The sequence below is a fragment of the Mus caroli genome, unplaced genomic scaffold (assembly GCF_978045245.1).
Source record: "Mus caroli unplaced genomic scaffold, Mus_caroli_1 scaffold_14, whole genome shotgun sequence".
Lineage (NCBI taxonomy): Eukaryota > Metazoa > Chordata > Mammalia > Rodentia > Muridae > Mus > Mus caroli.
The window spans coordinates 9,543,729-9,562,591 of record NW_028227269.1 but is presented as its reverse complement, the minus strand read 5'-3'; the positions used below and the strand labels follow the sequence as shown (position 1 = coordinate 9,562,591).

The following is an 18,863-nucleotide window of genomic DNA, read 5'->3' as shown; positions in this document are numbered from 1 at the left end:
GACACCACTGATGATAATGTTATGTTTGCAGACAGGGATCTAGCATGGCTGTAGTTTGAGAGGCTCCACCCAGCAGCTGACTCAGACAGATGCAGACACCCACAGTCAAACCGTGGATGGAGCTTGGGGACTCTTTTGGAAAAACAGGAGGCAGGATTGTGAGTCTAGTATAATCTTGAGTTCTTAAACTAGATATTTCTGTTAAAATGAAGCCCTTATATAGACGAGCTTGCAATTAAGCACGTAATCCACTAGAGGGCATTATTGTCTCACATGAAAAGGGACAGTTCGGTTTTGTGTACAAAATCAATTTGCAAAGAGAACAAAGCAGGATCCACTTCAACGCCTGCAATATCATTCTAAATAGCACATAGTTCTGGAGTAAAGTTTTTGAACTCGACGCTATAACACTCAGTATTTAACATGGACACTCAATTCCTGCTCGTATGCAATCTCAGAACCAGGAATCTTAAAGTCTAGTTTGCCAGAGTCACGATTTTGGAGAGGGGAAAAATGAATAGATTTAGTCATTTGGCCCAGTAACTACCTTACCCTGCCTCCTTGATGAATTTTTAAAATCATATTTCCAATGAGGAAAACATCTTCCTCATGGCTGTGCCGACTTCAGTTGGGAAGTGTAGGTGTTGGAAAGGGCATTGTATGGACACCCAGGATCACCACAGCATGTCTCCCCAGCTCAGGAACTTAATGATGATGGAGAGGTGGCTCAATGGGTAAGAGCTCTTGCTTTGCAAGCAGGAGGGCCTGAGTTTGAATCCCTAGCACCACAGAAAAGCCAGGATGGCCACAAAAGCCTGTAACCCCAGTTGGCTGAGTGGAGCAGACCACAGGCATGCTAGCTGCGAAGAGGACCTGCAAAATAGCACCAGATTCAGTGAGAGACCTTGTCTGTCTCTCGGGCAAGGTTGAGAGTAATGAGGCTTGATGTGGGCTATCCTCCTTTGTCCTCAGCATGGGTGCCTGAACACTCCCCCGTCCCCTCCCCCACATGTAAACATTCCTTCATGTAACACATGCATGCAACACATATACATACACACAAAACTGATATTGGAGAAACCTGCTTGAAATGCCATCAGAAGAAGAGATTTTTCCATTTATAGTCTATCCCAGACCTGTCCTTATGGGTGGAAAGAAGCCCAGCAGCTTCCACAACGGATGCCTCAGGAAGCTTTGTGATACACAAGAGAAGCGACACAGTCCCCAAGGAACTCTCCTGTTTAGACGAATGAACTAAGACCATGACAGAACCCAACAAACAAACCCTTAAAGTTTATCTCCGAATTTCTCTTCAGGCCCAGTCCAGCAGCTAGTGAGTACTTGCTGGCTATACTCCATCTTCTTCCCAGCCGCTAGCCTTCCCAGGGTGGTGTCTGCAGGCCATGCTGAGCGCCCAGGCGTGTTTGAAAGGCTGGATGTTTTGCTTTCACTCTCTGCAGGGCCTGCAGGCTGCATGATCAGCTGGAATGCTGTCGGGGCTATTCTTTAATTCTGCTGGAAGATAGCAATTCAAGCTCCTAGTATGGAGCTGGCCCTGGGAGCATTCTCTCTGAGAGTCTGGCTCAGAGGAGCATCCTTGAAACTGGAGTTCTGGGGCAAAAGCCCTGGCTTCAGCAGACCCACAAGCTACACTCAGCCAGTGACTCTGATTCCTCTACGGGAGACAGATAGGAGCTTCAGGTCTAAATAGAGGAAGAACTGGAGTAGTGTTAAGAAATATGCATAGGCAAGCTGTCCTGGAGGAGGTGCCGTCACACCCACGACTTCAGCTTCTCTTGTAAGGTGGGGACCTATAATCACTGTCATCGTACAACAGGGCGAATCGGGTTCTCATAAGGTGGTCTTCTCTACCGTGTAGCTTCTCCATCACCTGGGGGTGGGGGTCTGGCATGCATGAGGCACCTTGCTGTTTCCTGTGAGCAGCAAGGGCCACATCTCTCTTCCTAGCCACCTTTACCTGAAAGCTGGTAGGATGCACACCTCCTTTCTGGCTCTCTCTAATTCCTCTGAAAAGTAGATTTAAAAAATCATCTTGCATGTGTATATATGTATGTGTTCATGTATGCACAATTACGTGTGTGTGAATGTAGGCTCGAGGACACCATTAGGTGTCATCTCCCGGGGTGCCATTGGAGTCTACCAATGGGCTAGACCGTTGGCTGCTGAGCCCTGAGCCCCTTCCTGTCTCTGCCTCCCTTGGAATACAAGCTTGCACCACCACACCCAGAGTTTCCACGTGGGTTGGTTCTGGGTTTCAAACACAGGTCCTTATGCTTACAACCTGTTTTTCTTGTCCATAAAGAATTGTTCTAGCTAAGAACCTCACTATATTTTATTTCTAGTCATGAAATACAAAACATTTTTTTTCCTCTGAGTTTTCTGGATCCTTGCTACTCTAAGCCTAGTGTAGCAGCAGCCTTGGCACCCACTCACAGATTCATCACATCTACAGAACTGCAAGCCCTGCCTCTGTATTAATGTTCCCCAGGTGCTTCAAGGTTGGAGGCCACTGCACCCCACCCAGGACTTGAAATCCCACCATCAAATTCCCTTTTTAACCTTGTTTCCCCTGACAGCTGGCTCTCATGCTGGCTTTATTTGCATTTAGACTTAGAAGTAGGCTCACTGATCGATCTTCCTTTGCCCCAATGAAAATGTACACAGGGATAAGATCTGTGAGTGGGCCTACAGGCTGTGCCTTGGGCTGTCTTTCCACACACCATTTCCTTCCTTGAGCTGAGAATACATGGCTATAGTCAAAACCCTTTCTATTATCAACACTGCTGACTCTCCTGTCCACACACACACACACACACACACACAGACACACACACACAACTGGTGATCTCCCATACCCTGTACACAGTATACTTTTACGAGATTCCAAGGCAAAACTCCCTTCATAAATCTTTGCTATCGAAGGAAACTCAGGCTAGCTTGGTGACACAGGCTGGCTTGGTGACACATGCTTGTCATCTCATCACTTGGGAGGCAGACACAAAAAAAGATCAAGTTTGAGGCCAGTCAGGGCTACCAAGTTTGCCCTGTGGCTTCAGAAAAAAAAGCAAAAGAAAAAAGTCATTTTGTTCAATGTGATACTTTGAAAAAGTTAAGAAAGCAGGAAAGAACCAGTCCATTGTATGAAGTAATTATTTCATCCAGTCCTAGCATTTTATACTCACTGACCAGGCAGCTGGGGACAATCTGAACAGAGACCAGTGGCCCAGCCCCTGGAACCTGGCCCGGGTGTGGGGTGTGGGCCAGTAAAGTGCCCCCAGTGGGCAGCATCTTCCTCCCCTTCTAGGCCCAGCACGTTGGCATGGTGATGTCTGCGACAGGCTTAACTTGATTCATCTCTTCCCGTTCCTTCTATTATCACTGTGTGAGATCTTGCCCCAGTAGGACAGAGAAATCCTGAGGGTAAGATCTGATGTCATGAAGGGAACAGGCAAGTCTTTGTTGAGCTCTTCAAGGGTCTAGGCCAGCCGGGCTCAGGCTGCATGCACAGGGAGGGACAGGGAGTCTGCTGGGCCAGTTCAGGAGCCTAGTGCTGCGGCTAATTCCCTCCTGCTGGGATCCCCCACTTTCACATGCTACATCCTCCTCCTCCAGTGAAGAGGGATTACAGCCAAGGCTTCAAAGTCCCACCCACTGTAAAAAAAAAAATAAAACTACCCCCCCCCCGAAAAACCCACAAAAAACCCACCACCACCACCACCAAAATCCCCCAAACAAAATCCTCCACAGAACAGTTTTCCCTCCTGGCTGATCTTTCCCACTCACAATGGCACCTTAGGCCTGGGTCACCCTCAGACCACCCCCTCTGCCCACCACTCCCTCAGCCTACTCATTCTGTCCTGCCCCTCAAGCTCCACCCATCCTCTGAGAACTCCCTTGGTTCAAGAATACTCCTGCCTCTGGTGACCTGACACCCTCCCTTGGTTGATGCTGCAGGCTGCTGACACCTGACAGGGCTTGTGTATCATCACTGTTGCTGTTCATTTCCGTGCGTTCATTCCCTGGGACTTCAATATTCTGTACACGGGAGCTGCTGAACGGGCAGGCATTCAAAAGCTGAATGGCTCTGCGGACCAAAAGCCTTCTTCTAGGAGGAAATCCCAGAGGCTTTAGGTCAAAACCCAAAGAACAAGCACTAGCTGAGTTCTTATGTAATCCAGACACCGCTGGCTGGGCGCATTTGCATGTATTAACCCATTCAGGGACCGGAGCCTTCATGTGCGCGTATGTGTGGCTCTTTTCTCATTTTATTTCTGTAGATGCTCAGGAATTCAAGAGCTGGGAGAACATAGCTATAAGTGCTCCTGGAAATGCCACATTATATATGAATTATGTAATGGCTGCTATTTGAGCCGATCGCAACCATCCTCTAAGGTGTATACTAATTGTAATATGGGAATCCTGGGAAGTAGGTGAAAATGACTCTGCTAACGTCATCAAGGTTCCAGGCTGTCTGCATCCCATGTGTCGGCAAATCCAGACAGATGGTAGGCTGCCACACCTTTGCTTCCTTGAGCCTGAAGGCTCACAAGGGGTTCTGGTGAGGGGCAAGGATGGCCAAGCAAGAGTCCTTAGTTGAAATACAGCTGGAGCCATTCTATGCACCCACTCCCAGCCCCGGGGTGTTTTCTGGCATGACAAGTTAGCTAATATCTCCATCCCAGGGCCAGAGGGTTGGTTGGCATCTTAGGTGGCTGAAAAGACAGGCTGACTCAGCCTCAGGGCTTACCAAAACCCCCTGATATGCTTCTTCTAGTTCACAACCCAGAGGAGGACACACACACATAGAGCCTCAGTGTGTCCCAAAAGACAGGGGCTGAATGGGGACTGCAGCTGAACTGCTGGCTCCCAGTGGCAGTACTCCCTCTGCCCCGTCTAGGATTTCTCTTCCTGTGTCCTGTAATACTGAGAAGTGCCACAAGGAGGCAGCACCATTGGAGGAAAAAACAAACAAACAAACCCAAACCCTTTGTAGCTGGGTCACCCAGAAAGGGTTATGTAAGGCGCACTATCTGGGGTGGGTTTGGGGGATTAAAGGGGCATATAGCAGGGCTGGTCAGGAGATGCCTGTGAGGGCTCCTGCCTAAGTAATGGGGGAGGGCATGGTGAGTGGGGAGGGGTCTCGCTAGGTCTCCATAGAAACATCTGAGGAGAATGCCAGCCCCTCCTTTCTCCATGTCAGTCCTTCCTAGCATCCTCTCAAATCCTTTAGTCAAAGGAAGATCTCACTCCCCATTAAGAAGTGGGTGATAGAAAATCTGGCCTGAATTCTCTTGAGAAGAGAGAATTCACAAAGCCAAGTGAGTATCCACCTGCAACCTCAGCCCACCAGGACAACTTGAATGCCAAGAAGCAAGAACCAGGTATGCCCTTGCTGCAGGGAGGGAAACGAATCTTCAGGAGACTCCATCAGGGCAGCAACACAAGCAGCCTTCAGCGCGTCATGGCCATGAGAACCAATGCCTGGCTGGGTTCAGCACGAGTCCACAAGAACAGAAGGCTGCATGGCATCTGGAGTGAGTTTCCTGTCCCTGGAAGCTGTGGGCAGACACCTGCATGGCAAAGTGATGCATTCTGACAGTTTGCAGATCTGCATCTCGTCTGCCATCACTCTCTGAAGTTCTGCATCTGAGAGCATTTGGTAAGGCATGACCAAGGACACAAAAAGACCTCATCTGACCAGAAACTCTGTTCATAGAAAGGCTGACAAACCACGGAAGAGGGCATGACTTGGATGTGGATTTTCTAAGAGCTGTAGAGCCTTGGGTGAGCTGTGTCACCAGAGCTCCACTGTCTTTGAGACCCAACCCACTGCTCTCTCTTAGTGTAAAAATAGCATGCAGGGTATTGACCTTGGCACATCTAAAGCAGCATGTAGGTGGGAAGGTTAATTCTCATCCACCTATTCATCTTCCTGCCAGCAAAGGCCACGGAAAGTTGATGGAACAAGGCTCTGTGCTAGATTCTCAAATAAATTTAATACGATGTATATAAACACACATATACAACATGTATATAGAATGTGCATGCACAAACCAATCACTTATATCGACATACATGTCTCTCTCTGTCTCTCTATCTCTCTGTCTGTCTCTCTCTCCTAGAGAAAGAGAGAAGGGTTGGTTTGCATACTCACAAGGCAGCAGCAGGTCCCTCTCTGGGATGCTGCATTTTATCACTAGGGACCTACCTGGAAAACAGAGATGGACACCACTGCAGCAGCTGCTGTTACTTCTGATTCTTCTTCCTCCTCCCCTTCCTCCTCCTCTGCCTTCCTCTCCTCCTCCCTCCTCCTCCTTCCCCCTGCTCCTCCCTCCTCCTCATCCACTTTCTACTTCTTTTCTTGGTGCCTCTTATCTCATTATGCTTACAGATTCCTCCATGGGGTCAGAGAGGAGATCAAGGCAAATTAGTCAATTTGCTGCTTGTTAGTCATCGCTGGGAACAGGTGGGAGGATGAGGAGGCAGCTCCTAATGGATTTTTAAAAAGCAAGTTGAGGCATGATCTTCGCATGACAAGTTCTCTCCACTCCTATCTCGGAGACTGGAGCGTCGGTCCCTATTTATAGACAGTGTTTCTGTACCAGACGTGCTTCTCTCCCAACTCCTAGCTCCTACTCATTCTTCAATGCCCAGCTCATATGGACCCCACGAAGACCTTCTCTGATAGCTATGGAAACAGACAGCATGCTTCGCATCCCGCCTACATCACTCTGTCCATGTCAGGGTTCCTACCTACAAGCCTCAGCTCTGACTACTGGCTCCCTTGTCTCTTTTACAAAATTGTAACTCCTTGAGTATGTCCAGTTATTGGTATTTACAGGCCAACCTCAGTGCCTGGCTGAAGGAAGATCACATCGTGTATTTTTTACAAATGCCAAGTTTATGAAGAGAAACTTCTCTTTTGGTGTCAGTGGACAGAGGGTTAAAAGATGGAAATCATGCATTTATTTTCTAACTGAAGAAAAATGTAATGGACCCGAATTCTATCATCTCTGCCTCTACAAAAACAGTATGAATGTTAACCAGGCAGCCCACCTATTAGAAAGAAGGCTTAGCTCCATCTGTCTCTCACAGCAACTGGTGTGCCAAGACAGAACCCTACCGCTGTGCCCCCTACTCACTGGGTGGTAGAAAGGGCCCTTGTATCCACTGCCCAACATGAAGCCTCTGTACAATTTGAATATCTCCTTTAGACCTGAGAAAACTGTGTCTCCCAAGAAGGAGAAGAGGAATAAAGTTAGAATTCAAAGGAATAAGGAGGGAGGGGGCAAAGGATATCAAGTCCTTTATTTTCTCTGAAACCCTGGTCCTATCAGGCTGTCTTAGTCAGGGTTTCTATTCCTGCACAAACATCATGACCAAGAAGCAGTTGGGGAGGAAAGGGTTTATTCAGCTTACATTTCCACATTGCTGTTCATCACCAAAGGAAGTCAGGACTGGAACTCAAGCAGGTCAGGAAGCAGGAGCTGATGCAGAGTCCATAGAGGGATGTTCTTTACTGGCTTGCTTCCCCTGGCTTGCTCAACCTGCTCTCTCCTAGCCCAGAGATGGCACCACCTACAAGGGGACCTCCCCCCTTGATCACTAATTGAGAAAATGCCTTGCAGCTGGATCTTGTGGAGGTATTTCCCCAACTGAAGCTCCTTTCTCTGTGATAACTCCAGCCTGTGTCAAGTTGACACAAAACTAGCTGGTACAATTGACCCTTTGTCAACTTGACACACAAACACATCACTAGTAAGCCTCAACCCTTAGTTTCTTATTCATCCCCAAGATCTAAACAACTTTAAAAGTTCCACAGTCTTTACATATTAAAAGTTCAATCCTTTTAAAATATCTAGAATCTTTTAAAATTCAAAGTACTTTAAAATTCAGAGTCTCTTAACTGTGGGCTTCACTAAAAAACTTCCTTCAAGAGGGAAAATTATCAGGGCACAGTCACAATCAAAAGCATCCAATGTCTGGGATCTAACTCACAATCTTCTGGGCTCCTCCAAGGGCTTGGGTCACTTCTCCAGCCATGCCCTTTGTAGCACACACGTTGTCTTCCAGGCTCCACCCACCTGTACTCCACTGCTGCTACTGTTCTTGGTAGTCATCTCATGGTACTGGCATTGCCAAAATGCTGCTGTCTTCCACTGTAACTTGGCCTCAACAATAGCCTCTCATAGGCTCTCTTCACCATGCCCAGCCTCAACTCCTTTGCATGTCCCCTTCAGTCCTGGGCCATCAATTGCAACTGAGGCTGCACCTTCACCATTGGCCTTTCATGGCTTCTCACAGTGCAGAGCTTCAGCTGCTCTGCGTGACCCCTTCATGCCTTCAAAACCAGTACCACGTGGGTAACTCTTACACATTACTAAGTCCAGCCACAGCCCAAGGTACAACCTTGGCTATCTCCAGAACACAGCCTCTGTGCTCTCAGAAAACACTTCCCAGAAGATGTCACCTCAACGATGCTGGTCTCTTCTTAATCACCGCTAATTTCTTAGCTCCAGCTAACCAGCATCAATAGTCCCAGTAATGCAAAGGTTTTGCTTTAGTAGTTCTGGTATCTTGTTAATCACAGGTGATTCTTCAGCCCCAGCTAAACAGAACCACAGAATCTTCACAATCAAAAATAGCAATGGCCCTGAAAAGTCTTTAATTTTTCCTCTGAAATTTCACAAGCCAGGCCTCCATCTTCTGCACTGTTCTCAACATTATCTTCCAAGCTCCTACACAACATTCCACACAGAGCTCTTAACACCAAATAGATCTTCTAGCCTAAAGTTCCAAAGTCCGTCCATAGTCCTCCACAAAACATGGTCAAGTTGTCACAGGAATACCCCTCTATGCTGGTACCAATTTGTCTTAGTCAGGGTTTCTATTCCTGCACAAACATCTTGACCAAGAAGCAAGTTGGGAAGGAAAGGGTTTATTCAGCTTACACTTCCACATTGCTGTTCATCACCAAAGGAAGTCAGGAATGGAACTCAGGCAGGGCAGGAAGCAGGAGCTTATGCAGAGTTCATAGAGGGATGCTCCTTACTGGCTTGCTTCCCCTGGCTTGCTCAGCCTGCTCTCTTATAGAACCAAGACTACCAGCCCAGAGATGGCACCACCCACAAGGGGACCTCCCCCCTTGATCACTAATTGAGAAAATGCCTTGCAGCTGGATCTCGTGGAGGCATTTCCCCAACTGAAGCTCCTTTCTCTGTGAACTCCAGCCTGTGCCAAGCTGACACAAAACTAGCCAGTACACAGGCCATGTAGTTTGTGTGACTGCATGCGTTTATGTGTATTTGGTTACATATATATTTCTGTGGATGCACTACTGTCTGGGTATAGGTTCATGTATTTGGGTACACATATACTTGTGTGTGCATGTGTGCAGGTACATGTGCATGCATGTGTGTGTGTGTGTGTGTGTGTGTGTGTGTAGGGTGTGCATATTCATGTGTATGAGGATGTACACATTTGTGTGTGTATGTGTGTGTGTGCGTGTGTGTGTATGTGTGTTTGTGTAGGATACAGGTTTCTACTAGTCAAGAACTGACCACCTAATTTTCTGTTTTTTTTTCCTTGGAACATACCAAGGCTTCCTGGCCAGCAAGCCCTATGAACCGTCTGTCTGGGATCCAGCAGTGTTGGCGTTTTCAGAGTGGGTCACTACACTGGAACCTGTTTCATGTGGGTTCTGGATATCAAGCTCAGGTCCTTGCATTTGCATGACTAGCACCTTGGCAACCTGGTCACACCTCCCTAGCCCGGGCAATCCATTTTGGCTTAGTATCTGTCAAGAGCACTGCACAGTCCTCAGAGAAGTTCAAACCACCTGGCCTGGCCTACAAAGTCCTGTTCTGATAGCTCTGCCTCTGTAGAGGATTCTCTAACTCCAGCTGCAGTCACTAGGAAAACAGAGTCCTACCAGAGCCAAGGCCATTGCTCTTGTTGCTCCTAGAGATTCATCACATCTTACCATGAAGATGTGGCCTCCCTGCTTTTTACCTGTAGGTTTCCTGACTAGGTCTGACAGGAAAAACACCCTGAGGGAGCCTCTCCACTCCGGCCTTTGGATGCACTGGGATCCTTGGGTTCCCCAGCATTTTTTTGGCCTTACTGCTGGTAACTATGTGTCGCACGATACAGGGCCTGGTAAGCCTACAAACAAGCCAGGTGTGGGCGCAGACTCTAATCAGCAGTTCTGCTGAGGACTGAGTGTAGGTGCTGACTGAGAAGAACATCCAAACATTGATGGAATGAACTGATCTTCCCTCGGCCTCAAGGCAAGTCCTGGCAAAAGCCTGTTATGTAAATGAGCACCAGAAGCGCTGCTAGAAGTGATCTTTGGGTAGTTCTGGGAAGAAGAAAGGTCCACTTTTAGAAAATTGGTTCTACTCTGATCACATTAGGGTAACTATTCGCCTCTATCTAATCTGTTGAAGAACTTCTCCACAGGGGTGTGAAGGAGCACCAGGAAGACTCCTAAGGCCAAGCCGCATTCATCTCCAGTCTTAGGAGTCGGAGCCCAGAAAAAGGCTTGTTGACTGGGTGACTAATACTCCGTTAGGTAAGAGCACTTATCTTTGTGTCTATTTAGGGATGAGGCTTTGACACGTACTGGGGAAGGGAGAGGAATGGTGAGGGCAATGTTAGCCAGGACATCAACACTGCAGTCCTGACAGCCAGGGGCCTTCAAGGATCCCCATTACCTGCCCACACCTCCCTGCCTTCACCTCCTTCCACTCTGCCTGCAGGCCTCTGCTTCAACCCCCACTAGATACTTTTAGCTCCAGAAAGGCCAAGCGCAATCCCCTGGAGCCTTTGTCTCAGCAATTCCTTCTCACCTCATTATCCCTCATTTTCCAATTGTGCTGAGATAACTCTCTATCAGGAAGGAGTCTGCAGCCCAACCCTGTAGCAGTACCTGTTCGAGGACAGCCTGACCCCTCTGGCTCACATTTACTTAGCTGTTTTTGTTTGCTCTATTTTTCCCATTGTGCTGAACGTGCCCTCTCTAACACTTGTGCACATGCTAATCATTCCTGGTCCCTGGCCTTACTCAGATGCCAGGTCCCTGCAAATAATCTGAACTTTGTTTCCTTCCACACTTTTACCCTTAACACTAAGAAACACCTGCCGCTTGCCACATAACACATGCTTTACAAATATTTGCTGAATGAATGGATGGCTGGGGGTGTGTGGCAAATGCCTCTAACAGCTAACAGCCAAGGAAGAACCTCTGGAGGAGACTGTAGTTGGAACTGAACTTTCTGGCTGAGTCCCAAATCAGAACACCTGCCCCAAATCACATGGTCCTATCTCTAGGCCATAACCATGTGCATATCTGAAGGGAAGAGATTTCTGGAAGGGAGGGAGTTTAGATCAGGGAACCAAGGATATGGTCAAGGGGTTGGGAGAGGGGTGGGTGTTGAAGTTGCATATGGCAGCGCAGACAGAAAGCTTTCCAAATGGCTAGGCTGGTGAGGATGCCCTGGCCCAAGCCAAAGAGAAGCCTTGAAATACAAGGCCTAATGACAGCCTTTCCTTTTTTAACTACTGGGGACCAACTGATGTTGGGGACAGCGTCTGCCCTCAGATTATAGGCACACAGTTCGCAGATCCCATGATGGGGCCAGAGCTGTGATTAAGTAGCTGTGCAAAGGCTGGGTGGAGAAAGGATCTCACCTTTGCTGGGATTCACCGGAAGGAAGAAACTATGTCAATGGTTTATGTCCTTCAGCCCTCACAGGCAGCTCTGGACACAGTCACTGTCTCCTTACTACAGGGAGAGACACAGGCTCAGCAACTTAGCAGTATTGTCAGCAGAGCCACTGAGTCCACACTAGGTTCATTCTCATTCACAGCTCACCCCACTCTTATCGTTCTTTGGGATGGGAGCACTGTCGAGCAAAAAGGCAAGAGGAGGAAAGGAAGGCAGGGGACCCCAAGGCTGAGGCTATTCATCCAGGAACCAACAAGAAACAAGGGTAGAGCTGAAGACTCTGGGACCTGACCATGTGCACTGGCTGGTTTTGTGTCAACTTGACACAGCTGGAATTATCACAGGGAAAGGAGCTTCAGGTGAGGAAATGCCTCCTTGAGATCCAACTGTAAGGCAGTTTCTCAATTAGTGATCAAGGGGGAAAAGCCCCTTGTGGGTGGTGCCATCTCTGGGCTGGCAGTTTTGGTTCTATAAGAGAGCAGGCTGAGCAAGCCCGGGGAAGCAAGCCAGTAAAGAGCATCCCTCCATGGCCTCTGCATCAGCTCCTGCTTCCTGCCCTGCCTGAGTTCCATTCCTGACTTCCTTTGGTGATGAACAGCAATGTGGAAGTGTAAGCCGAATAAACCCTTTCCTCCCCAACTTGCTTCTTGGTCATGATGTTTGTGCAGGAATAGAAACCCTGACTAAGACACTATGGGTCACTTTATTGGTCACCTGACTCGGCTCTGTCCTGTCTTATGCTCATGAACTCCTAATTTTAGCTTTCAGGGCATCTGAAGATCATTTTGGTGAAGGAGAGCTTCAGCGCGATGGGCACAGACAGGGGATGCGTTTCCGTGGAAGAAACCCTGCCCTCGTTCTCTCTAATCTTAGCTTGTGTCCCAGGGCCGCCTAGAAAAGATGTGCTAATAAGTTAAAAGTCCAGGAAGCTTAAGCCCATAGATCTTTAGTCAAATCGGGAGGCTTGTCAGCCCACACGATGTGCAAATCCATTGAAGAAATGCAAACAGACTATGTACTACTCATAGGACGACGAACACTGTCCAATATTGGTGGGGATAAGTAAGGGGCAAGGTCATAAGAGAAACACATATGTTGTCAATAAAGGTGCAATGAGAAAGTCACATTGACTACAGCCTGTGTATTACAAGTGTCCTTGTGTCCCAATTTGCTAAGCCAATAAAGGTATAAAGGGCTTCAACTGTGCTTCATCTTAAATGGGTGATACAAGGGGAAGTAACTCAAACTCCTTCCCAGTGCATCAAACCCCCTGCTTCATGCCTAAATATTCCACACACCCAGAGAGGAGCAGACGCCATTGAGGATAGAGCTAAAAAAGCCCAGAGGCCTCAGACCACTTCCTAATCACAGCTTCCTCAGAATACATGTCAATTCTTATTTATGTCCCTTTTCATTTGGTTTTTCTTGAGACATGGTGTTAGGAGCCCCAGCTTCTAATCAAAGATGACAAACCAAATTTTGTACAGACAAATGTCGCACAAACATGCACATTACACACGCCCCTCTGAAATGCTGGTTACCACTCTCAGACATCCTCAAACACAGCAGCTCATTACCTGGAAATAATCTCCAGTGGGTGTGTGTCACCAATCCAGACTGAAGGGACAAAGCAGAAGAGCAGGTATGAGGCCACAGGAAAGAGCTCTCCAAATCAAGTCTGTGGTCCCTGAGGGTCTCTGTCCTTATGGGAGTGGTGCTCTGTGGAAATCAAATCAAGGTTGTGTTACTAGCACAGGCAATTTCTAGGCATTCTACCATCACAATGCAGTTTTAAAGCCAAGCACAGAAAGTCCAAGAATTGGGAATGGGCGATATTAAAAGACACCTACAAGATTAAACTTGCCCAATCCATTCATTCTGTAGTCGGGGAAAATAAGGCTCAAAGAAGAAAACGGCATCTTTCAGAATCATCAACTTGGGAGTCCGATCCAGATTGGGGATTCTGACTCTCTGGTAACTGGAACTTTAAAACGCAGCCTCGTGGTCAAACTGACTGAAGAGTGGCTGCTGGCTCTGAACGGCAAGTCTTTTACTGTCTGTGTGTATGCATACACATGAGGACACCTGTGTGCACAGGTGTGTGTGTGTGTGTGTATACATGTTTGTGGAGGCCAGAGGTTGACATTGGGTGTCTTCTTCAGTCACTACTTAGATACTGAGGCAGGGTTTGTTACTGACCCCACAGCTCACCTAGTTGGCTAGTCTCTGTAGTCAGCTTGCCCTGGGGATCCCGTGTGTCTGCCTCCTGAGCACTGGGACTAAGGAGGTCACAGTGCTTGTGCAGCTGAACGTGAACACTGAAGATTGAACATAGGTCTTCACACTTGCACAGCGCACACGTCACACACTGAGACACATCTCAGCTCCCCTTTAAAAGCAGAGTTCACACAGAGAGGTGATGCTCTCCACAGACTGTGGTTTTTGTAGCTTTTATGGTTTTGCCATGAAGAGACTAAATTGGTAAAACAGTCCACTGCGGCTCTGTGGCTGGGATGGTGCCCATGTTTCTTGTTATAAAAATATTGTTATGAAAGACTGTGAAACAGGGACACAGCAGTAGGTAGCCTCTGCTTTCTCTCTCCCTCCCTCCCTCCCCCTTCCCTCCCCCCTCTCTCCCTCCTCCCTCCCTCCCTATCTTGCAGAAGAATAGGAACGTTATGGATGTGTTCCTTGAGCACCAATTCTTAAAAGGATTTTCTGACCCGCCAGTGAATTTGGCCAGACACCCTGCTACACAGAAAATGGACAGAAAGAAGCAGTGCAAGTATCTAGCACCTAACATTTACTAACCAAATCCTATCTGCCAGGCACACCATGTGAATTCTACACAGATGTTTCCCCAACTTGGCTTAAAACTGTCCTAACTAGGTACCATGAACTCCACTTGTCCAAGCAACCAAAACCATGAACTTTTTACAGCTACATCTGCTGAGGCATGAAGAAAGGGCACTGTAGAACAAAAGATGAGTCCAACCTGCACAGGGGTTCCTTGAACACAGACACACACACACACACACACATACACACACACACACGCAAACACACATAAACACATACACATGTACACATACATTGTTATAAAAATATTGTTATGAATGACTGTGAAACAGGGACACAGCAGTAAGTGGCCTCTGCTTTTTTACATACACATATGCATACACACATATATATGCACATGCATACACACATATACACACACAAGCAAGGAAAGAGGAGGAAGACTAACTGGGAAGAAGAGAAAAAGGAGTGTCACCAGTAGAGGGAGGGGTTAAGAGAAAGAAGCAAGATGAGTATGGTCAAAAGTTAAAATATGGAAAAGAAAGAGAAACAGGGCCGCATCTGACTCTCAGATCTTGCTGTTCATATCAACGGAATTACAGTTATTGGGGTGAAAAAATCAAAAGTTGTCTATGTAGTCATTGTCTTCCTCAAATGTAGGACACAGTGCTTTGGAAGCTGCCTGTGTTCTAAAGACAGGAAGGATTATTCTTACTAGGTTCTGTTTGGGGCAGGGTGGAGGGAGGTTTGAAAGCCAAGGGTGACTGCCCAGCTCCCTGCCTGCCTGCCTGCCCCAGGAGGCTGGACTCCTAGCCTCAGCTCTGAGCAGCTGCAGCCAGAGGGCACCACAGGAAATTGTGATTATCAACGCTCTGGGCTCTGTTCCTGTTCTCAGACAGCGGGAGGGGGGGGGCGGGGGGGGGGACAGGGGGGGACGGGGACGGGACTGACGACATGCCAGGAGAGATGGGGTGGGGGCGGAGAAAGAGGAAGAAAAAAACAGGAAGTGAAGTGGGGGGAGGAAATGATAGAGAAAACAGCTACTTTGAAACGCCCTCTGTGAGAGAGTGTTGTCTGAGCAGACTTGTGGAGCTGGGACCTGTGTTTTTGGAAAATAGGGTGTGGTGTAAATGAGGAAGAGGGTCCTGTGGGTGGGTGCCCATAAATTTTATTTCCAGCACCACAGCCTGGCCTTTCCAACACAAAACCAGGTGTAAATGCTAAAGAAAGTGAATTTCCAAAGGGTTGGAGGACAAGGCCATCTCCTCTTGGCAAAGCCTGAGAGACCAGGTGAGCCATGGAAGGTTCTAGAAACAAAAGAGAAGCTGTTGAGTCACCAGAGCTTTCCCATGTCACCACCATCTGTTTTCTCTCTCAGCCACTTTCAAATTATTAGTTGTTCAGAAGGCCTAAGTGAATCTCATTCACCCAACGTGGATGGGCTATCTTCATCCAGATAACCCAGAGGGTCTCCACGGCATGGCTAAGACCCTGCCAGGATGTCTCCTACCCATTTTATTGACTCTGATACTCACAGAGGCCTCCAGAGCTTCCCCATGTCCAAATACACATCATTAAACATGACATCACCTGCTGATGGCTCAACAACCTCACAAAAATAGCTCTACTATATAGAAGAGGGTCAAGAGGCCCCACTGCTCCCTGAGGGACTGTTGGTAGCTAATGGTTACTGCTGAACAACTGTCATTTTCTTCTGTAGTCCAGTCACTACTGAGGTTGTTCATGATTCAATAAATGACACCCCCCCTCGTGCTCTTTATAAGGAACCCTAATCCAAACCAGCAGGTCTGTCTCTGAATCTCTCTGCCTGACTCTCTTTCTGTTCCTTTCTGTCTCTGTCTCTCTGCCTGTCTGTCTGTCTGTCTGTCTGTCTCTCTCTCTCTCTCACACACACACACACACACAGATAGATATAAGTTTTAGCACTTCTCTTTATTCTCACACGGGCACCGTGACTGAGCAGAGAATGCAGAATCCTTAACAAACAAGGCGACATGTTCTACCACTCCTTGGTTTCTCCTAATTGGCTGTGCATCAGCAAAGCTAATAAAAAGTACAGTCCAGACTTAGAGAAGGCACTTCACTGGGAAGCTTGTGTCTCTGTGGCTTTTGTTGCCATCAACCTGGCTTGGATCCATTGGCTAGCATTTGGGTAACAAGGGGGACTGAGTGCTCTCATTATGGTCCCATCGCCTCTTTTTTTTTCCCTACATATGATCACAAAGACCCAGTGAAAACTGTTTCAAGGTCTAACAACAAATGGCCTTCTGGGAATCTGTCCTGGATTCTGTGGATCATTTTTTAAAATATTCAAACAAACATGGAATAACACAGAGTAAGCATATCTGTGTGAGGAATCCAAGCTCTTTGAAGTGGTAACTCAAGGTGGGCGGCGAGAACCGAATATCCACAGGGAGAAGTGAGGAAAGCAACATGAAACTCATTGTCTCCAAAGCAACACGACCTAGCAGCCTACCATACTCATCTGCTTCTGCCCCTGGGATTATAGATACTATGGCAGCCTATGGCATCATTGGAGAACAGGATGGCTGCCCCACCCCCACCCCCCATAGCACAAGGTGACCAGAAATGTGTTTCCCAATACCACAGCCTTTGTTCAGCTTGAAAGACCATTTAATTAACAGGGGAAGCCCAAACCCAGATATGTGAAGAGCCCCGGAACAGAACCAAGGCTTGCCAGGTCATCTACTGATGACATCCAATGCAGTGACCTCTCACATCACCCCCTCCTTCCTATCCACAGAAGGAGCTGGGGGACAGCTTCTGACAGCTGTATGTCTTCTACTCTTGAGAATCTGTGGTGGTAGAACAGGGCAGGGGCAAAGTGAGGTAAGAGGAGAAAGATGATGAGTCCAAAGGCCTGAGAAAATACAGGCCTGGACCAGCATGGGAGTGGGCTCCTTCAAAGTGCCAGTCTCTGAAGCAGAAAGAGGACGCCAGTCCAAAGGGAGACATTTGACATCTTTCCCACAACATCAGGAGTGGGGACATAACAGTGCGAAGAAGGAGAGGACAGAGACGGCCTTGCTGTGTCTCAAGCTTTGATTATACACCTTGTCACCCCTAAAATTGCAATGCCACAGAAATCCTGTCGGTTTGGCACTGCTTTTGTCCCTTTTATAATTAAAGGAACTGAGATACATCATGGCTTAGCCTCTTGTTTAAAAGACTCAGTGTTTGAGACATAGGGTCAATTTATGAACTTGGGCAAGCTGGCTGGAATTCTTGCCTTAATCACTTCCTAAAATGCCTTCCCAAAGCAGCTATATTAAAGGGCAAAACACTGGAAAGAATTAAATAAAAGCAGATCCCTCAGGAACAGAGGACACTTCATTGAGAAGGGAAGCTCTCCAGGCAGGGAATATACCACGGAGTACTCAGAGCCAGCTGGAGAATTTAGTCCCTGGTCCCTCTTGGCTGGCAGCCCACTGGGGTCAGCCAGCACCAGTAAATGACATTCTGGTCTTGGTGTTTACATAGCCCCACTCATGGGAGAAAGAAGTGGTTGGGCCCTGGAGGCTTGAGATATATGGAGCATCAGGGTGGGTGGACAGGATGGTGATGCCTTAGGAAGTCAGTTCTTAAGTCCCAGAGGATGGAGCAGCTGGGGCAGGCAGGGCGGGGGCAACTCTGCTCACAGTCCCCAGGCTAATAGCATACATTCTCCCAAGGATTCCTGGATGCCTGGTTTCATCCTCACAAAGAAGAGACAAAGTAGGATGGGAGTCATCTCTCAGCATTACACAGGTACTAGAGTAAAGCCCAAATACCGCCAACCTTGGACCAACTAATAGTAATAAAGATAATGAAGGCAGCTGCCACTAAATGTCCTACATCAGCAAGTAAGCTAGATGTTGTACCCAGATCACTATTCAAACTCTTGGAGGTCCATAGGCATACTCCTACTTCACAGTTCACAGAGATCTATATAATTTTTTATAAAGGTCAAAAGTAGCAGGCTATGAGGACTCCGAGCCACAGTCCATGTGACATTGCGGCACAGCATCTCACTTTTCAGCCACATTACTAACAAGTGTTCAAGGGACTTGCCCATGTGATAACCCATAACCAACTTCCGAGATGTTAGAGCACCCTGCACAGGACCTCACCGAATCTGTGGTCCACCCTGCACAACTATGCTCAGTGCTATTGACCACGTCTGCATATATAGGTCCCATGGAATTACAGCGTCCTTATGCTCTATCAATGAAACCTTGATGTTCTGGGAACACAAAGCAGCCTCGTTGGTGATGTGGTTGAGACAAACAAGAGA

General features: G+C 47.6%; 1 protein-coding gene across 1 annotated transcript in view; it reads right to left on the bottom strand.

Annotated features, from left to right (window-relative positions):
* Cyria (CYFIP related Rac1 interactor A) overlaps positions 1–18,863 on the bottom strand; it is a 106,005-nt gene that overhangs the window by 50,149 nt on the left and 36,993 nt on the right. Inside the window, exon 2 of the mRNA XM_021178997.3 lies at positions 13,327–13,468. The gene's annotated coding sequence lies outside the window, so the exon portion shown is untranslated. The remainder of the gene's footprint in view (positions 1–13,326; positions 13,469–18,863) is intronic.